Here is a 9,508-nt window from a genome sequence, read left to right as displayed (position 1 = left end):
TTGGCGTCTTTTTTAGTTTTCTGTTGGACCTTGAGATAAACGGTTCAGAATTTAATATTTTTACGTAAAACCGTCTTATACACGTATTTGTGTGTAAACAAATGAATTATCGTGTATTAATCCTTACATTTTTAAGTTGGTAGTTCTTATTTAAGATATTAATCTTTTATGAGGTCGTATTTAGCAGCTACTTAAAAATTGAGAGAGAGAATTTGTACATTTTTATATGAGAGTTACTTGTAGCAAAAATAATATGTTGATCGTCAAATTATTTATGACGTTTTTAACGTTCTTTAGCATAAGAATGACAAATTAAATGCGGTGTTTATCAATGAGACAGTGAATAATTTTTTATTCCACTTTACTTTAGTTTGATATCTCTTGGTGAAATATCTCTTAATCCAAATTATTGTGAGGAGATACTTCGGTATGCAATAGCCTAAAGCCCTAAAGGCCTAAACTAACCACCAGTGGAAAAGAAGAATTTCGACCCTGTTTGATATTCAGTAGATTATAATTAGCAGAAGCAATTTGGTCAAGCAGATTACAAATGACAGATTTGATTGGCATGTTTGACTGGTATATTACAATTAGCAGATTTAGTAGAAGTGTTTGGTAATTAACGGATTTGGGTTAATAGATTGTTGTATACATGTGTAAATTATAGACATATTCAATTTTTACAATCTACTAAAGTGAAATTGGAAAACAGTAGATTGGAGCTCATTCTACTGATTCAATATGTTATTTACCAAACACGTAATTTAGTAGATTGTTAAGTCAAACATGCTAAAAGCCTTGAATATGCTGAAATTTCAACAATCTACGGTTTATCAAACACTCGCTCTTTTTATATGTAAATTCTAGCTCCACGCCTCTATCACTATAATTATCGTGAAAAAACTCCTAATAAGTTGACTATAGAAAATATGACTAGGGAAACTAGTTTTTTTTTTTTTTTTCTCCAAAAGGTTGGAATTGAAAGAAACATTGATGTACGGAGTATTATTGATCAACATTATCACAAATTCACAATTCAAGTACCACGTTGGCCTCGAGGGTATTTTCAACATTCAAATGGAACAAGATTTTACTTTGTCATATACTCATACCAATATCTTCTGACATAAAAAATCTATAGCATTTTCTTTGTATTATATACGGCCAATTTGATGTAGTTGACTTTGCACTTGTTATTAGATTTGCCCACGCATATAGCATGCATGTTTGAGGTAGGGACGACCTTACTATCTCATGGCTTGACCGACGAGGTCTTGGCCTAAGGTCGGTTATAATAGAGGTGTTGTGATAATAAGTTACGGGTTTGAAGTTCTAACTCGTGCATTGCTTGTGTTGGTCTCGGCCGCACCCGAACGGAGGAGAAAGAGTCCACAACGCAGACTCAAGAGGGTTCCACTCTAAAACCAATTGGCAATAGAGGGAGTAGCTACTTGTCTTATAAAGTGGTAATTCTTCTCCTCTTTTATCAATGTGGGACAACTCTCACATGTAGACTTTGGGTTTCTTCACACTCCCCCTCACATGTGAGACCCACTTTTTCGTCCAAGCTGTAAACTTGGCCCAATATCAACTCAGACCGGACAAATTCAACTGAGCATCTTTGCTCGTCCGTTTGCAAACTTTGGCCCATGAAACCCAGGTCTTTAACCATGGGCTCTGATACCATGTTAAATTCAACAACGGGCCTTGGCCACACCCGAACGGAGGAGAAAGAGTCCACAACGCAGGCCCAAGAGGATTCCACTCTAAAACCAATTGTCAATAAAGAGAGTAGCATCTTGCCTTATAAAGTGGTAATTCTTCTCCTCTTTTATCAATGTGGGACAACCCTCACAGGTAGGACTTTGGTTTTCTTCACAACTTGCTTGCTTAAGGCGGGATGTTCGTCTAAATCTTAAAATAGGTCAAATATTACCAGTTTACTACATGGTGGTAATATAGACAAAACTTTTGACATTTCCTATACAACTTCTCATGTGATTTGGTATGCAATTGACCCGTCTTAAGATTGAGACGGATAGTGCCTAGAGCAGGCAAATTAGACACCGACGGGTGCCTCGAGCCCTTCACGACTCTGACACGGCACGAACCCGGTAAACAGTGTGGGCCGGCCCAAACTTTGCACGACCAGATAGATGGCGGGCCACGATGCGATAAGTGAAGAAAGTCTCACCACGGGAAAACAACGATGCACGCCCCCCCTTTGTAACACTCTCCCCTTGGCTTGCGGCTCATTTAATAAGAGAAATTAAATTTGTTGTATGCATACAAATATACAATGGTCTTATATAAAGCTCATGTTTTCTCAACCAAACGAGTACGAGCAACAAGCACAAGTAAAAGTAACAAAACGCCTTGCTGAGACGGTAAAAAAAGCTCATGTTTTTTAGAAAGTTATAACAAGAAGTTGTCCTACAGAAGTTCAGATTTGTTGATTTCAAGACGTACTCATATCCTCATAGGAAATAGAGAAAATTCACGTGGTGCCCTCGAACTTTGCCATTTTTCACGTGGTACCCAACATTTTAAGTTTGTGTACATGATACATTCTATGTTTGATTTTCATGCACAACATGTCTTTTTTGTCGCTATAAAAAACTCAATTGCGCATAACTCCTGGACCGGAATTCAGAATCAGCCAAATTTTTCCTAAAATGATTATATCATCATAATCTATGAATTGAGGAAAAAAATTGTCGACTGACATTTTAAACGTTTTTTTAACGAAAATCTCGAATCAACCATATCTTCGATCTTAAATTTTCGAATGACCATTTTTGTTTTATCAATCTATAGATCCCGAAGAGGATATCAATTTGAAAAAAAAAAATTAGTCAATTCCGATTTCTGGTCTATGATTTATGCTCAATTAAAAATTTTAAAAATGATAAAAAGGGCACGTTGTGCTTGAAAATCAAATTTCAAGGATATCATGTGTACAAACTTAAAAAATTTGGGTACCACGTGCAAAATGGTAAAATTCGAGAGTACCACGTGAATTTTCCATAGGAAATACAATTCTTATTCTAAGCAACTATAAAATTAACTGATTTTGTAATAAACATTGATATGTTTTTTGGACCATTAATACATTAAAACGATATGAAGAGAAAAACGACTTAGGAAAATTACGGAGAGGAATACTCACTATTCACTAACATAGTTGGCCGGGAAATTTTGAAGTAAGGCGAAACTTAAAATGATCCCCAACTCCGAAGATAGACAAGTAGATTCGGAAAATATTAGGAGGATTAAAAGTCACTAACATAGTCGGGAAATTTCAGAGCGAAAATTTAGTTTAGATTACAAGTCACTAGTTAACAAAAGCTAAATTACAAGGGGTAAACTTTACACGATTTCATAAATTTGATGATAGGCTTGTCGTGTACCTAACAAAGATAAATTCCCTAGATACAAATGAATGTAGTAATAGAGGTCGAACCACAAGGAGACGAGAGTTTGCTAAACAAGTTGCTATGGATTGAATTCTATCGAGGTCGGTTTATCAGTTGTTGGTTGGTTGGTTATGCAAATAAAACGAGAACAATAATAAAGAAAGCGTATAGGGAAATCAGATCACACATGCAAATTACTAATTAGTCATGTTAATTTAGAAATGCATTGATAGTGATAAATTGTTTAGGCTAAAGACACTCACCTCTCGATATTAGTGTCAACCATAGACCGGGTCCTAGAGAACTCTCGTTATGATTAGGTCGTCCTACTACACATGCTTAGTCTATTCAATCATGTGCCCCTCGACTTATAGAATGAATTAACAAACTTAATCCACGATTACGGCCAATAACCAAATATTAAACAATATAATGCAAACATGTTGTAGAAACTATTTTATTATCATGACATCTCATTTTAACAATTGTGCGTGATTAGTTATTTAGCATGACTTCCTTAATCCCTAAACTAAGGAAATTACTCGGATATAATGTAAATTATCTAATGACAAATGAATAATAAAAGTAATGCAAAAAATGAAATTACCTTGATAGAAGAACTTGCAAATGAAGAACAAGAAATGAAATGTAAATAACTTGTAATGGAAATTGAATTATAACTTGAAATGTTTAAAGGAAATGTAAACAACATAAAAACTAAACTAACTTAATGACTAAAACTAATCTGAAATTTAGAGGATTTTGTGAATTAGAACATAATGGGAATTGTGTAAAATTGGATGCCTAAGTGTGTGAGATTAGCAGTTTAGCACCCATTATATAGGAAATAAGGGAGTAAAATTTGCAAAGGAATCCAATGCTATGTCTTAATGCTCCTTAATTCCTCCGATTGAATGCCCATATGGAATCCAAAATGACATCCTAATTATACTCTTAATTTTCCTCCAATTCTTGATTAATTGGCACAAGGAATCCAATTTTTGCTCTTAATGCCTCGTCCAATATGGAATCCTAAGCTTGCTCTTTAATCTTCATTTTAAGTTTCATTTTATTTGTTTTGTCCACCAAATAATATGGTCCGTCATCTTTAGCTCAAATACTCGTAATTAGCTCCGCCTTACTCGGGATTTGTCAAAGCGTAAGAAAATGACGGAAAACCGCTCCAATTCCTACATAAGACAATAAAATACAAGAATAGTATCAAAGACGATATTAGCTCAATAAATCGCTCCTAAGAGCGTAAATTAAGTATAAAACCGAGATAAATATGGGAGAAAAGTATATATATAAAATGGACTTATCATTTGGCATTATTTTAAAAAATGTTCATATCAGTATCAACGAACTTATTCAATTAAGTAATGAAAGCGTTAAGATTTGGAATAAGACTCTGTTTGGCAAGACACTTCAGGTGGCTTATTTGATCAAAGTAACTTATTTGACCAAAATTTCAGCTACCTGGTTTTTTTTGCAAGTGTTTGGTAAGTAACTTATTTGATTAAATAAGCTACCTGAAATAAAATGTTTAAACTTTGAATTTATTTTTATGATACCGATTTTTATGATACCATTTTAGGTGGACATTTTTTTAACTAATTTTTAATATTAAACTTTGAATTTATTTATTTTTACAGATTTATAAATATAACTTTAATGTTTTACGAATGAAACTTTAATGCTAAAAATTGAAACTTTAATTTTTTTAACTAATTTTTAATATTAAACGTTAAATTTATTTATTTTTACAGATTTATAAATATAACTTTAATGTTTTACGAATGAAACTTTAATGCTAAAAATTGAAATTTTAATTTTTTAGACAATATAAAGTATAAAAATTTGAATTTAGTTAATTTTACTGGTTTATAATTTTTTTAAATTGTCATTTTTTGAATATAACTTCAATGTTTTACGACTGAAACTTTAATGCTAAAATGTGTAACTTTAATTTTTTTAGACCATTTTTTAATATAAAAATGTTTTTATGAAATAATGTACTTGGGACTAATATTTATTTAATTTAACTAATTTTTAACTGTAACTTTAATGATATACGCGTGAAACTTTAATGCTTTAAAGTGAAACTTTAGTCCATATAAACGTAACTTTAATTTATGTCCTTAATAAATATAATTAGTCCATATCAACGTAACTTTGAGTCCATATAAGCGCAACTTTAGTCCATATAAACGTAACTTTAGTCCATATAAATGTAACTTTAACAAATAATGCTGAAACTTTATTTTAATAACCACCAACATCACCACTAACACCCACCACGACCCTTGCAATTACCACCACACGGCCACCAGATTTAAATGAAAAAAAAAAAAAAAAAAAAAGAAACGACAAGGCCGACAACAACGACACCAACACGAAACCAACACCACGCAACCACCAGATCTAAAAAAAAGGAGAAAGGGGAAGGAGGGGCGGCTGAGGAGAGGGTGACGACAACAACCACCACCACTACACACAACAACAACCACCCCCTAAAAATTCACATCTGAAATGAAAAAAAAAAAAAGACAGAAAACGCACCAACAGGAACCACCAAACGGAAAAAAAAAAAAAAAAAAAAAAAAGAGGAAGAGCACGACAGCCCCACCACCACGAACCCCACAAATGACGCCCTGAAACCACCACACGCCGTCATTGAGGGGAAAAAAAAAAAAGACAGAAAACGACACCAAAAGTATGGTGGTGCTGAGGCGTGGTGGTGGAGGCCGAGGGAGGAGAGAGGGAGGCCGCGGAGTGAGGGCGTTTTCTGGGCAGAGCGTGGTGGCGGCGGCGGGTTGGGTGGCGGCAGTAGTGATGTCGGGGTGGAAGGAGGAAGAAGAGAGAAGGGATTTAGAAATTTAGAGAGAGAAATGGGAGTGAGTGAGGGAGGCAGGTGAATGAATGAAATTAGGGTTTTTTTGGCTTTTATAGGGACCTTTTATTTTCAGAATTAATCTTAGCCATTGATTTTGTTATAATCTAATGGCTAAGATTAGGACTCATGGACTCACCTAAGGGAGGTGGACTCATTTGATCCTAATTCTATATATATATATATATATATATATATATATATATATATATATATATAAGATCAAGTGAGTCCATGTCTTACATTTGAGTCCATAAGTTCCCTTTAGAGCCATTGGATGAGGAAGATGGAGGGTTGAGATTAGAAGCAAATAAAGGAGGATTAATGCCTAATAAAACACTCTCCCTCTCTACTTTACTAATCCACACTAATCAAATATTAATCCACTATATAACCTTTATTTTTCCACCCACTTCTCTCTCATCTCACACAATTTCAATCCTCTCCTCTCTCTAAATCCCAAATAAATCAAAATTCCCAAATAAATCACCCAAAATAAAACCCAAATAAATCCCCAAATAAAACCCCACCCACCCTCTCCTCATTCCTCTCTTCCTCACTCACCCACACCGACAACTACACCCCGCCTCACGCCACACCACCGCCAACCTCCGCAAACACCACCACTCACGCTCCTCCTCCTCTCTTTTTTTTCCTTTCTTCCTTACCACCCCCATGTCCTCCCGACACACACACCACCATTTACCGGCAGCCTTGACTCACACACTCCACCACTCCAGATCTGCCACCATTAGCAGCACCACCACCGTAACCCCAGCCACCACACTCATCACGCCTAAATGTGCCACACCACCACCTATTTTGATCGAAATTTCACAAGGGTTCCAATTTTATTGTTAAATTTTTGAAATTACTTATATTTTTTTGCAGATCTAGCATTTTGATTCAAAAAACAACATAAAACTTTAAAAAAAAAAAAAACGAAAACCGCGGATCTGGTGTAGCTGTTGGTCAGAGGCGGTTTGGCGACGATTGGTCTTGTTGTCGAGGGTGTTATTTGGGAATTTGGTTTTATTTTTTACAAAACTCGGAGCGTTGTTTCTTTCTCTGATCTCTTTTTTTACACTTTCTTAAATGGTTGGTGGTGTTCTTAATTTAAGATCTCGTTTTTTCAGATTTTTTTTTTATTATTTCAGATAACACCCTCGACAAAGTAGATTTCTTTTTTTAAATTGGTGGTGTCCTCTTCCCTTTTCTTTTCCTTTAAAAAAAATCGGGTGTTATTATTATGTTAGGTATATTTTTCAAAGTTTAGATCTACGTTTTTTATATTTTTCAAAGTTTAGATCTACGTTTTTGAAAAAACTTTAGATCTATGTATTAATATTTGCCAACTCAAGCTCACACCTTTCGTTTTTTTTTTTCAGTGGTTATTTTTTTTTTTTTCTCCTTAGTGTTTGCTTCTTATTATTTTTAAAATTTTAGATCTAGGTTTTTGAAATAGATCGAAAAAAAAGATCTCACATAAGTTGTTTAATTTTGTGAGATCTTTTAATTTTAATCTTAGATATATTTAAAATGTCGTCTTCTCATTTTTCTTCAATTATTGTTATATTAGATCGTTTTATTTTAGTCTTAGATCTAATAAATAGATCTAAGGTTATTTGTTGATTTTCATCTTAGATGTGAATTTTTTCTCCTAGAATTACTCTTTTTTTGGTTGAAATTACACTTTTTTTCTACTAGAAATACAATTACACTTTTTTTTTTGCTATAATTACACTTTTTGGCTAGAATTACACTTTTTTCTGCTAGAATAACACTTTTTTCGACTAAAATTACACTTTTTCTGCTAAAATTACACTTTTTGTTGTTGTTAGAATTACACCTTTTTCTGTTAAAATCACACTTTCCTCCATTAAAATTACACTTTTTTCTGTGAAAATTATACTTTTTTTTGCTAGAATAACACTTTTTTCGGCTAAAATTACACTTTTAGTTGTTAGAATTACAATTTTTTCTGTTAAAATTACACTTTTTTTTGCTAGAATAACACATTTTTCGACTAAAATTACACTTTTAGTTGTTAGAATTACACTTTTTTCTGTTAAAATTACACTTTTTTTTGCTAGAATAACACATTTTTCGACTAAAATTACACTTTTTGTTGTTAGAATTACACTTTTTTCTGTTAAAATTATACTTTTTTTTTGCTAGAATTACACTTTTTTATGCTAAAATTACACTTTTTGTTGTTAGAATTACACTTTTTGTTGTTAGAATTACACTATTTTCTGTTAGAATTACACTTAGCTCTATTGGACTAATGTTATACTCTCAATGGACTTGGTCATATTCTCATATTCTCATATTCTCATTGGACTAATGTTACATTCTCAATGGACTAAAATTACATTCTCGATGGATTTGAAATTATACTTTTCTGGACTAAAATTACACTTTTCTGGACTAAAATTACATTCTCCTTGACTAAAAATAACAATCTCATTGGACTGAAATTACACTTACCTGGACTAAAATAACACTTTTTGTCATTAACATAACACTCGTAAAATGCTAAATTACAATAACTTGTGATAAAATGACAAAAATTCAAAATATTATTCGTTAAAATCACTCGGAAAATATTGAAGTTAAACTTGTAAAACGCTAAATTCTCGAAAATATTTCTTAAAATTACACTTTTTGCCGTTAGAATTACACTCGTAAAATCCTAAAATGTCAAAAACTTGTCTCGAAAAAAAAAAAAAACGAAAAACAATCGAAAAAACTTGTCTCGAAAAAAAAAAAACGAAAAAAACCGAAACAGGAAAAATGTTGACAAAATTTTCATAAACTTTGAAGTATAAGACAAAATATGGTGTTAATTGTGTATGATAATGAATTAGTGAATGTATTATTAAAACTAGAGAGAGAAGTGAATTAATTAGTGTTAAGTGTGTTTTTTGCTTTCAATCTCAACCTTCCACCATGCATGATCCAAGGGTTGTGGGAGGGACTTATGGACTCAAAAAAAAAAGGGACTTAGAAGAACTTTGCTCTATATATATATATATATATATATATATATATATATATATATATATAGTGATAAGATCAAGTGAGTCCATGTCTTACATTTGAGTCCATAAGTTCCCTTTAGAGCCATTGGATGAGGAAGATGGAGGGTTGTGATAAGATCAAGTGAGTCCATGTCTTACATTTGAGTCCATAAGTT

The sequence above is a fragment of the Silene latifolia genome, unplaced genomic scaffold (assembly GCF_048544455.1).
Source record: "Silene latifolia isolate original U9 population unplaced genomic scaffold, ASM4854445v1 scaffold_451, whole genome shotgun sequence".
Classification (NCBI taxonomy): domain Eukaryota; kingdom Viridiplantae; phylum Streptophyta; class Magnoliopsida; order Caryophyllales; family Caryophyllaceae; genus Silene; species Silene latifolia.
This window is presented reverse-complemented; position numbering follows the sequence as displayed.